The sequence below is a fragment of the Lactuca saligna genome, chromosome 5 (assembly GCF_052625555.1).
Source record: "Lactuca saligna cultivar CGN05327 chromosome 5, ASM5262555v1, whole genome shotgun sequence".
Classification (NCBI taxonomy): Eukaryota; Viridiplantae; Streptophyta; class Magnoliopsida; order Asterales; family Asteraceae; genus Lactuca; species Lactuca saligna.
The window spans coordinates 76,638,299-76,651,131 of NC_136421.1; positions in this window are offsets into that span (position 1 = coordinate 76,638,299).

Below are 12,833 nucleotides of genomic sequence, written 5' to 3' on the forward strand. Positions count from 1 at the left end.
ACTCGGCGAGTTGTATGAACAACTTGACGAGTAGGTTGAAGATAGCCGTAGACTCGGCGAGTCTGTTCTTGGACTCGACGAGTCTTGTCGAAGGGTCCCGATATTTTCTAGTTGAGTCGAGAATCGGTGAGTCGAGGGATGACTTGGTGAGTTGTGTGCGAGTGGACTCAGAGTCGTTGGACTCAGCGAGTCTCGAGGTGACTCGGCGAGTTAGGTCGCGGATTGAGTGAAGTTCTGAATATGGGAACTCGACGAGTCACAGGGTTGACTCGGTGAGTAGGGTCAGTTAGGGGTTGACTTTGACTGAGGACTTTGATTTTTGACCAAGGGTTGGCCGTTGACTTTTAGGGTTTGGTCAGCGATGTGGCCTTTGGGCCAAGAGAGGGGTAAAATAGTCTTTTACCCTTAAGAGGGTGCCATGAGAGGATTGATTCTAGTCGCGAGAGTTATATTCATGAGAGTATTTGCCTTACGTGTTAGGCGGTGGCGAGTTCGAGATTTAAGTAAGGGGATATCTGCTTTCTGCTTGCCAGGTGAGTCTTCTCACTATACTTTACCTTGAGTAGGTAACCAGAGTTATGTGATCAGAGTATTTGTATGCTATATGTACGTGATGTGTTGTACTGCATTACTTCTATGTGATTTATGTTGTGCATGTTTATAGAGTTGGAACCGGAAGGTTCCCAGAGTTAGAACCTGAGGGTTCACAGAGTTTGGGTGCACGGACCCACAGAGTTATAGCCTCGAGTGGCTAATATGTGTTATATGTGGTATTTTGGGGAACTCACTAAGCTTCGTGCTTATAGTGTTTTGTGTGATGTTTTTCAGGTTTCTTTCAGTATTACGGGACGGCACCAGCTTGATTGTACACACCAGAGAAAGAGTCATATTTTGGAGGATCCTGGTTTTCTATGCAAGTGAAAATGGAGTTATGTTTTGTAAAACGACTATGAATGAGATTTTAAACAAGTGTTTCTAAGAATAAATTAATTATTTTAAATGAAAAATTTGTCTTGAAATTTACGGTGTTACAAGTTGGTATCAGAGCCTTGGTTTGAGGGATTCGGATGCGCCTTTGGGTAAATCTGGACTCAAACTGAGGAAGTAAGAAAAGTTTTTAAAGAAATAATTTTCTAAAAGTGAATAAGAGTTCAAAGAGGAAGCAAGAAATAGTAGTGTGTACAATCAGCCAGAGCCCGAACGGTGATTTCCCAAAATACCCTTACTTTTGTGTTATTAGACATTTATGATGCACTTTATGAGATATTATTGCATGCTAGAGACAGGCTAGGTATTTCATATGTTAGGACTAGAGTGACCTGATTTGTGATGCCTTAGCCTAGGACTCGTTGTTATATGTGTTATGATTTTGAGTATGTGATGAGTGAGAGTATCCAGTTAGAACCCATGAGGGGTAGAGTTACAGAGTTCGGTGGTACTTTCGAGGATGAGCCAGGAAAGTGGAGTAATCACAGAGAGGGAGTACTACGTATTCTTTGATGCTTGAATGCTGCTTGCTTTGTGCTTTGTGGAACTCTCGATGATGGGAGTCAGCTACCAAGTGAATATGACGATATTCAGGAGGTAGATGGCTGGCATCATTAGGGGCTCTTCAGCAGCTGATAGCAAAGAAGTGGGAGGACAACGGAAGAGCCTAGGGAGTAACCCTAGCCAGATGAGTGTGCTTATAGAGTAGAGAATTTCGCTAGGGAGCGAGCACGCGCGATGGGATTGGTGAAACAGCAGGTCGAGCAGCTACTTAGAAGCTCTGGGATGGTCCGTGTGGAATGTATGGGTAGATGTGGCAGGTAGTATGGGCCCGTACTACTGAAAGCAGAGGACCCATACTTGATACAGGGAGTATTCTGAAGGTTCTGAGGAGCGGAGTAAGGAGTGAGGTTATGGTTCGAGTACCATACATCAGAGCAGATTGAGGAGTGATGTTATGGTTCGAGTACCATACATCAGAGCAGATTGAGGAGTGATGTTATGGTTCGAGTACCATACATCAGAGCAGATTGAGGAGTGATGTTATGGTCCGGGTAACATACATCGGAGCGGATTGGGGAGTGATGTTATGGTTAGGGTACCATACACCGGGGCATATTGAGAAGAGATGTCATGGAATGAGTACCATGGTTCGTAGTGAATGATGTTTGCGGTTCTCCGATTATCCGGTCATGAGTAAGTTCGAAGAGGCGTCCCTTGAGAGGGAGATCGAGAGCCCCTCAGAGTATTTTAGTAAGGAGTCAGTGAGAAGGGAGAATTTCGATCTGAGTTGAGCGATCAGTCGATAAAGGAGATGTCACCTCCTATGATCTGGGAGGTACTGATTATGTTCGTGTGAAAAATATGAGAAGCATGATGTTTTGGTTTTGGGTTTAGGGGTAAACCCTGCAGGCCGTCATTGATGATGATTTCCCACCAGAGTATCAGGTAGCATGTGTGCCGCGAGGCAGTGATTTATCATGAGCGGATAGTCAGTTGGGACTGAGATAGTCGAGGGCCACGCTACACCTATTTGAGAATAGTAGGGTGTACGGTAGTGGTATCAGTGGGGAGTTCAGTCGAGTTTAGCGGTGCAGAGAGTTTTCTATCCATGGGGTGTTGAATATGGGAGTGGGTCCCTGTTCTTGGGATGATCCCGGTGTTGGAGCGTTGGTTGATGAGTTGAGGTGAGGGGTATGATGATTTTATGGTTCAGTCTATGAGCCAGGGATGTTATTGAGCAGTTGAGTTGTTTGGTACTAGACTGGTACGAGATTTGGAACGACTAGAGGCAGACGTGACGAGAAGTTCCTGAGGAGTTCACCAGAGGTTCAGAGTATATAAGGTCGATTCATTTCCTTAAGGGGGATTATCGGGCGTTGTGTAGCACTTTCCGGGGGCAGGTGCGATTTTGCTGGAGAAAATAGTTATGGGTTGGTTGTGTGGGGGAGAACCGGGTGTCGTATGTAAGAAAGCAGAGAATTATCAAGAGCAGTTATAGGTGGAGTATAGAGATATGCGGTAAGAAATCATGAGACTAGAGATGCCGGTGATCGAGGAAAGGGGGTCAGAGTAAGTTAATGCGGGAAGTACTTGTTTGAGAAGGATGAATGTCTCCACGACAGGTGTTTATTGGTCAGGAATCTGGCATTGGTCAGTATTGGGGCAAGTAGATAGAGAATGATTGGACAGCCAACTCCCAAGTTGGTATGCGTATCCTTGTTTGGACTTTGAGCGGCGGGAAAAAGGGTGCGGAGAATTATTAGCGTATTTCGTAACGTTAGCGTTTCTTCGTACTGCAATTGAGAAATTGGATACATCGAAGTTGCAACTTGGGAAAAATGAAGATCTAATTATGTGCTTCAGAGGGAATGTATTATTGCATCTATATGGTGCTTGGGGCAGGAGATCAGTGGTTGTGGCAGGATCTTGTGATGTTCGGTGGGAGTGTTCCGAGGTATCCGGGTATTGATATCCTTATTTCAAAGTATTCGTGAATCTTGAGTTAAGACGACTTGTGGTATATCAAGTATCTATGGATCTAGTGAGAGCCCTTCGAGTATGGGCATCCAGGGTGATTATTTGAGGGAGTAGATCTTCGCAAGGGTGGGCATCTGTGATGTCGATTGCCTCCAGAGTCTGTGATGAATATTCGAGACGAGTATGGGTAGCCGCCTATGATAGTCTGCGGAGCACGAGCTAGTGGGGTCAGAGGGTGTTGTGATACTGCGGGGAGCCGTAGTAGTCACTAGTCAGAGGGTGTTGTGATACTGCGGGGAGCCGTAGTACTCACTAGTCAGAGGGTGTTGTGATACCGCGGGGAGCCATGGTACTCACTAGTCAGAGGGTGTTGTGATACCGCCGGGAGCCGTAGTACTCACTAGATGGCAAGGGAGTGTGATGATGGAATGTTCTCCGATCAGTGTATGCTGTGGAAGAGTTTTGGGCTTGAGTAGCCCTAGTATCGAGTTTTTGGAGCCTGGATGTTGGACCGGGGGTGAGACTGGGGTCCCCGTCTCTGTCGGGAAATGTGGTGAGATGCGCAAGGGATATGCGCAGTAGAAATCAGAGATCAGAGTTGAGACGATCCTCGGTCGGATTGTATTTTCTCGCATAAGGAAAAGAGAATTTCGTGACTTGTGTTTCACGGGGCCGGGATAGTGGTCACGGGAAGGAAGTTAGTGGGATATTTGGATCATGATATGAGTGACCTTTGGAGGCTCAGCTATGGAGTCAAAAGCTGACCTGATGCTCAGTCTCGAAGAGGGATATGAGAATTGAGCTAGAGCTTATCATGATGATATTTGAGGACACCTCAGAGGGAACGAACGATTCAGACGCTCAAAGACATGCTTCGAGCATGTGTATTAGATTTCGGAGGGAGTTGCGGCACGTATTTATCCTTGGTTGAGTTATCCTATATCAACAGCCATCATTAGTGCATTGGTATGCCACCCTTTGAGCTGTTGCATGAGAGGAGGTGTTGGACCCTCATTTGCTGGGGAAAGTGTTGATTCGCGGAAGTGGAAGTAGTAGTGAGAATGGATGATTCGGAGTATGGTGGTCGAACACTGTGTCTGTGACAATGGTATGGAGTGACATCATGATGGGATGTCTGCTGAGGACGCGGAAGGGATTCTGCGGGTGTAGAGCCAAGAGTCACAGGATGGATGCAGGGATGGAGTCTGGGACTCCCAGCTTGATTCTGATCAAGGGATGTGTGCGTAGGGGTGGTTTCTCCTAGGGATGTTAGAGATGTCGTCAGTGTGACGGGTTTTCCTAACCTGAGAGTGCGAAGGTTGGTGCGGCATGGGTGTGTGATTGCAAGAAGAGGACTCATGGGAGTTGCTATGGGGTTGAAGAGTGGGTCTTTCCGTCGTCACGGATTGGATAGAGTGGGATTCGGATCGGGGATCCGATGGTTCATGGCTTCTAACCCTTATGGGTCGAGTGATTGTTGAGGATTGGGGGCAGTGATGTTTCAAGGGTAATTCTCGGATCGTTGAGTGTGGTTATTAGAGGGTACATCCGATGCCCGGTTCGAGACAGTGGTCAGGACACCATAAGGAAAGGGAAAGTGTGTTCGAGTTTCGATGGGTATGCCTTGTGAGACCTGGTCTGATTAAGGCCAGGTGGCACGTTGTGGGAATATTCCCGGAGTTGAGTTGTTGTAGGCTTCGAGGACGAAGCCTAATTTAAGTGGGGGAGAATTGTAACATCCCGAAATATCAAGAGTAGAGTTGAAGGGCTAAAAGAGTAAATTGGGAAAGAGTGACTCGGCGAGTCCATGTGCGGACTCGGCGAGTAGAGTCGCTACTTGGTCGCGTGTTAAGTGGCCGACTCGGCGAGTCAGTGTAATGGACTCGGCGAGTAGGCGCTGAGTGGAGAAAACCCTAATTCTCGGGGTTGAGCCTTATATAAAGATCATTATGTTTTCCTCCCAGCCTCTTTATCACTCCTTGAGCCCCAGAAAACCCTAAATCGCGGAGAAGCACCATTATTGAGTGGATTGGAGCTTGGAGATGTAATTGTTGAAGGAATTTTGGGAGATTGAAGGCTTGGAGCAAGGGGCTTTGCTTGGATTCGAATTACATTGCAGTTGGGGCATCTCTTAGAGGTAATATCTCGTTTTTGAGCTGCTATTTCTTAGATGCATCATTTTGGGGGTGTTAGAGATCATATCTTTGAATGTATTGGAGTTTAGAGGTTAGATCTGAGGTTGCTACCTCAGATCTAAAAGGGAAAAGGTCTAGAGTGCATGAAAGTCCCTGTTTGTGAGTGGTTGATGGAGCCATCTTGTCCCAAACCCAAAACCTTGAGTGAAAACACATAGATCTCTTTGGATTCACGTAAAGTTTGCCACTTTACGTGATGGATGAGTGGTAGGAGACTAGATCTATGTTTTGGAGCAGTTACATGGCCTGGAATGCTTCTGAATGGATTCAGAACGGTGGTACTCGACGAGTCACATGGGTGTACTCGACGAGTTGGATAAAGATGGCTTGGAACTCGGCGAGTTGTATGAACAACTCGACGAGTAGGTTGAAGATAGCCGTAGACTCGGCGAGTCTGTTCTTGGACTCGACGAGTCTTGTCGAAGGGTCCCGATATTTTCTGGTTGAGTCGAGAATCGGTGAGTCGAGGGATGACTCGGTGAGTTGTGTGCGAGTGGACTCAGAGTCGTTGGACTCGGCGAGTCTCGGGGTGACTTGGCGAGTTAGGTCACGGATTGAGTGAAGTTCTGAATATGGGAACTCGACGAGTCACAGGGTTGACTCGGCGAGTAGGGTGAGTCAGGGGTTGACTTTGACTGAGGACTTTGATTTTTGACCAAGGGTTGGCTGTTGACTTTTAGGGTTTGGTCAACGATGTGGTCTTTGGGCCAAGAGAGGGGTAAAATAGTCTTTTACCCTTAAGTGGGTGCCATGAGAGGATTGATTCTAGTCGCGAGAGTTATATTCATGAGAGTATTTGCCTTATGTGTTAGGCGGTGGCGAGTTCGAGATTTAAGTAAGGGGATATCTGCTTTCTGCTTGCCAAGTGAGTCTTCTCACTATACTTTACCTTGAGTAGGTAACCAGAGTTATGTGATCAGATTATTTGTATGCTATATGTACGTGATGTGTTGTACTGCATTACTTCTATGTGATTTATGCTGTGCATGTTTATAGAGTTGGAACCAGAAGGTTCCCAGAGTTAGAACCTGAGGGTTCACAGACTTTGGGTGCACGGACCCACAGAGTTATAGCCTCGAGTGGCTAATATGTGTTATATGTGGTATTTTGGGGAACTCACTAAGCTTCGTGCTTACAGTGTTTTGTGTGATGTTTTTCAGGTTTCTTTCAGTATTACGGGACGACACCGGCTTGATTGTACACACCAGAGAAAGAGTCATATTTTGGAGGATCCTGGTTTTCTATGCAAGTGAAAATGGAGTTATGTTTTGTAAAATGACTATGAATGAGATTTTAAACAAGTGTTTCTAAGAATAAAATAATTATTTTAAATGAAAATTTTTTCTTGAAATTTACGGTGTTACATTGTGAAGCTTTCATTAGACAAGAGACTCACGACAATCTTGAACCTCGAAGTGAGCGATGTATTTTCATCGGCTACCTACAGAAGTCCTTTGGATACTTGTTCTACAGACCTAGTAAGAACATGGTCTTCGTAGCACGAAGGGAAGTTTTTTTGCAAGAGGGAACTCATATGCAAAGAGGACAGTGGGAGTGTAATTGATCTTGAAGAAATTCAAGAGTCAAACGATGAAGCAACTTCTAACACTAGCGCTAAACCCAAGGAAGAATTTCTTGTTGAACCTATTGACGAGTCATTACCTCTTAGACGTTCCACTCGAGTTAGAATGGCACCTGAGTTTTATGGTTTCCATATTACTACAAATGGTGATACGTTTATCGGTGATAGTACACTAATAAATTTAGATGAGCCTTCTAACTACATGAATTCCATGGCGGGCTCTGAGTCTGCTAAATGGAAAGAGGCGATGGACAGCGAGATCCAGTCCATGTATGATAATCAAGTTTGGAACTTGGTTGACAATGTACCGGGTCGTAAGATAATTGGGTGCAAGTGGATCTTCAAGAAGATGGCCGACATCGATGGAAAGGTACACACGTTCAAGGCACGACTGGTTGTGCAAGGCTTTACTCAAACCCCAGGGGTTGAATATGATGATACCTTCTCACCAGTGGCTAAGATCAAATCTATTAGGTTTATGCTACCCATATCTGCATTTCATGATTATGAAATATGGTAGATGGATGTCAAAACCGCTTTCCTTAATGGAAAGTTGGCTAAAGATGTTTACCTAAGTCAGCCAAAGGGTTTTGTAGATGCTAAGTACCCCAATATAGTGTGTAAGCCTGAGAAATCAATCTACAGATTGAAGTAAGCTTCTCACAGCCAAAGGGTTTACTATCTTTTGTCAATTGTTTATTTAGTGTTTCAATTTTGCATGTTTTACTTCCAAAATAATTGGATTATTCAAATTATCCATAGTTGATCATACTTTGGAAGTAAGTAATGAATTAATATTATCATGAATTGGCTTGTAGATTGTCTAAGTGTTTAGACTTATCAATGGTTTGCTGCAATGTCATGAGTACTCCTGAAATGGGGATTTGACTATTAGATTACACCCACGCTCATTTGAATTACTTATTGGAATTTATCATGAGTAATTATGGGATCATAATATCGTATAATCTTTAAACCGAGATATATGAGTTGTTGTTTACGAGTTGGTTGTGCATTGATAATGCGTAAACAGATTAGTAACTTGATGTTATAAAACACATTCTTATGCATTATTTGATGAGTAAATATTACAAACATATAAGCGAAAGCTTATTTGTTCCTTTTATCCCAAGGGGTAAAAGCGATATCTTGGGCCCCTCAATGATTTTGTGTTGACTTATGTATTGGGCCCGGTTAGGACTGAATTGATGTGTTCAATTAAGTTCCTTGTCGTACAAATCAGAAACCGGGAAACAAACTGTTGGACAATGAGAATGATTCTATTCCATGTCTTTTTCCACATGATATCTTGTAGAACGGAAGATTATATGATCCCTTATCTTAAGGACACACAAGTGACTAGGTCAGAGTTCGACAATGAATTTTGAAAGCTACGATTGCAGATTAAATTTTGAGGTCATATTTGCAATTATAGTTATTAGACTTATCCAAGTGGGATATTATTGGATTAGGTGTCTACCCATAACTATAATTGGTATGTACTTGATTTAATAGTAGCATGGTCCTTTTGGGTTGCATTCACTCTATCAACTTGATAGGATGACTTTTGGAGAGAGAGGTTAATGAATGATTTATTAATGTATTATGAAAATAATATATTAATTAGAAATCATGTTATTGAATTAGAAATTAATTTGGAATTAATTTCGGGATTAAATGAACTAATTAAAGGAACAAGGCCTGTTTTGAAAACCATTGATAGTTGTGAAACTGGGCTAATGGACTCCTTAATTAGGAGTAGATGAAAATATATGGGGAGGCCCTATAGATTTCGTCCAAGGCTTCTTAGTAGGATTTCATGGGCTGCTTAAGACTTAAACAGGACATTAGGGTTTCCTCCAGAAACCCTAGCATCCCTCAACTAAATAGAGAACCCCTAGGCTATGGAAATCGGCTACACACAACCAGAAACCCTAGTAGAGCCGGTTTTCCTCCTCCCTACTCTCATCCTCTTGTTAGTGGTGTTTGTAAGTCATTAGAGGTGCAACATTTGAGGCACTAAGCTTTCAAGAGTCAAGGATCTACAAGTTGTTCTTTTTATTACTACATAACAAGCAAGGTAATCATCAAAACCCTTTTGTTATATAATTTTTGAAATTGTATGCTAGATCTAAGGTTTGTTGCTTCGGTAGTCAATTGCATGTTCAACTAGTGAAAAACTTAGATCCAAAGTAATTAGGTTTGCAGGATGACATGGGACATAGTTATGCTCAAACCCATCAAATATTACTAGTTATTATTTCATATGGTATGAATTAATAAGTCTTGCAAAACCTTTTGTACTAGTTGGATTCTTTTGTCTTTTACCTAAAGACAAAGTTTATATTTTATAAACTTGGAGTTTATTAAAAATAAAGAATCTTTCTTATTAAAAGAAGCATGGCCGAAAGTTGGTAAAGGGGTGGGAGGTTGCTTGTCAACCTTCCACCTTTTGTCTCCAATGCTTCTAAAGGCTACCATTACTTTAGATTATTTTAATGGTTAGGCCTTACCTTTCACGGACTATATAAGACTGTCTTATGAATGAGAAATGTGCAAATTTTTGGTCTCATTTCTTCTCTTGAAGTACATGGTTGAAACTCTTTCTTCTTTTCTTCCTCTCTCTCCTTTGAAGTTAGTTTGGTGGTTTAGAAGACCTCTTGAGTTGTCCCCTTTAGTGCTTATTTGAGTTAAGAACTTAAAGGCTTAAAACACACAAAAGAATACAAGAAAGAACTAGCTTTCCAAGTGCCTTACTCTTGATGGTGGATACTTGTAGAGAAATCATACACTTTAATTTTTGCTATCTTCATCAACACCCGAAAACCAAGTGGGTTCAAAGGCTTCAAAGATTATCTCTAAAACATCATATGGTTGTTTTTATTTCATTCTAACCTCTATAAATGGATCCATGATGGTTTGGTGTTGTTAATTATGAACTAAAAATAAACTTGTTATTTTTAAAGTCTTTCGTTGTTGGGTTTTTATGAAAAACAAACTTTTATTTCGTATCAAAACCTAATGGCATGATTATATGTTTATATGTTATATGTGTACTGGGTGGGGCCCAATGTCAGATGGAGCCAAATGAATGAAAAATCTGTAACCTGAGTGGGGATCAGTGTCGGGCGGGACCCGAGGCCTAGTTGGACTCGATGTCGGGCAAGGCCCGATGTAGGGCGGAGGCCCAATATGTATTTATAATGTATGATATGTGGTATTTTGGGGAACTAAGTAAGCTTTGTGTTTACGGTTCTTAGTATATGTTTCAGGTACTTCTGGTTCAAAGGAAAAGAGCCCGAGATGATTGCAGAGCACACACCATCTTATTCCATATTTTATGATTAATTTGATATGATATGTTGTAGTGACATACATTGGTCTATCTTGGTTGTATGCCAATGTTTTCAATTACAGTTTAATTTAATTTAAAAATTAAATTTTTGGGTTTTATTTTCGGGATGTTGCAGAACCATCTTTTTACCCATGCTTAAGAGGTTACAAAAACTAAAGAGGAGGAGGAAGAAGGATACCTTTGGGATAGCCTGAGATAATCAAGGAACAGGTGAAAGAATTTCGTAGTTTACCCCTATTTTTATGGGAACAGGAAAGTGAAGATTGATTTGACCGTGCCACCATAAGCGTTAAATGAATAAAATTCTATCTGTTAGGGTTTGAACTTTAATAACCTTATCTTCGTTTAAATTAAATTATACCTTTAATATTCATAAATTAACTTAAATATTTCATATGTATAATTTGGGGAAAATTGTTAAGGCCAAGATCCTAAACCATATCAGGATCTTGGATCTTTAAAAACTTTCAAGATCCTGAACATATCTCAGAATCTTAACTATTGTTATTATTATAATTTCCTAACATTTCTAACGGATATATTTCAAGCCTTTTTCTCACATATGCAGAATTAATCAACATAAGACTCATTCTCAATGAAGAAACATTTCAATCATGCAAAAGACCCAGGAATACCAAGACAAATCAACGTGTTCATTTTTTGTTCGAGAGGATCCCGAGAATATTGGACATGTTGTTACTTGGATTAGACTATAAATACACATGTATTTTGTCACACTACACACATCTAGACTCACTGCAATATTTGTAATCGTTTGCTTACTTATATCTATGTAATCAATCATTCAATCATTACAATTAAATAGGGCAGGTGATCATTATCACATCCTAAAATTTTGTGCCAGAGATCTAGGCAGGATCAAACGCTTTCTTTGTAAATTACTTGTGCAATCTTGTTCTAGTTCAACATCATTGCCTTTCATTCAAATTGGTTAGTATCCACTCAGTCAATTTTTGACAAAAACAGTGACGATATGGCATCAGTTGTAGTATTCCACCACTAATTAAACCCTAACTAGGACAGTGACAAGTAAGAGAACTCGGAGGCTAGGTCAAGGTTGATCTGATTAAGCGGAACCATGTACAAGGGGAATTAAAAGACCAAAATGTTTATTAATTTAAGATGAAAAGCAAAAAACAAAAAGCATCTCCCATGTTTATTTTTTCTTTCGTTTATTACGCTCAAAACATGACGTACATTTATCCTAATCGTAAATCTTTCAGATTTCTAAAAGGACGGCATTTTTTTATGAAAAAATGTTTTGTATGACATAACACAGTGTGTCATTCGTATGTCATGAAAATGCCTATTTCCTAATAGTGAATGTCAAGAATAACGTTAAGAGAGTCAAGTAACAAAAGGATTCAACCCAAAAGTTAAAACCGACTTCGTCTTTAATTACTAAATTAAATATTAACTAATACTTAGTTCTAAGTATCGATCAGTAGTTAATAATGTAACAAATAATCCTTAAGTCTAGATTATTTTCAACAGAGAACGTAAATTTTTGGATAGTTTCGGCAATAACACCATCAAGGTTCCAATTCTATTGACATTCTGATTTGTGACCCTACGTCAAAGAATTTGAATAAACTTCATTTCCAAATCCGTGAAACAAACCCTTCTTGCTTCATAATGTTGGGTTATTGTATAAATTAAGAATAAACCATTTAACGATGCCAAGGAGTTAAGCATCCAATTAAAAACGTGCATGGATAGCATTCAGTTATGAGGTGTTTTACCAAATTAAATCAAACAAAACCCTTAAACAAGACAAATGCATTAGAATAAAATAGCAAACCAAAACAAAAACCCATATTTCGTTGCAGCACAAAACTAGAAATCATTAGTGTACAAAAAAAAGAATAATAAGTTCAATGCCGTTCACATTGAAAGTTCAAGTGTTCATCGAGTTCCCAACAATTTCCGATGTTGAGCATTAAACTGCGGATGAACTTTCTTGTTGCTCCCGTGTTGAAAAGTATTACTCGTTGTCTTATCACGTTGCATGCTTTTCTCGCCCCATTGGTTATTTTTCCCCCTGAGACGCTCTTCATGGGCATTCATATGAGCAAAAATGAAACCGATAGACCACATGGATGCCAAACTACTTAAAATTCTGATTTTTGTGAACAAATAAATAGAGTACATACAGTATGTGCAAAAATTGTGCCATTCTGGATATATTAAACAAGTCGCAAGTCGCAAGTCG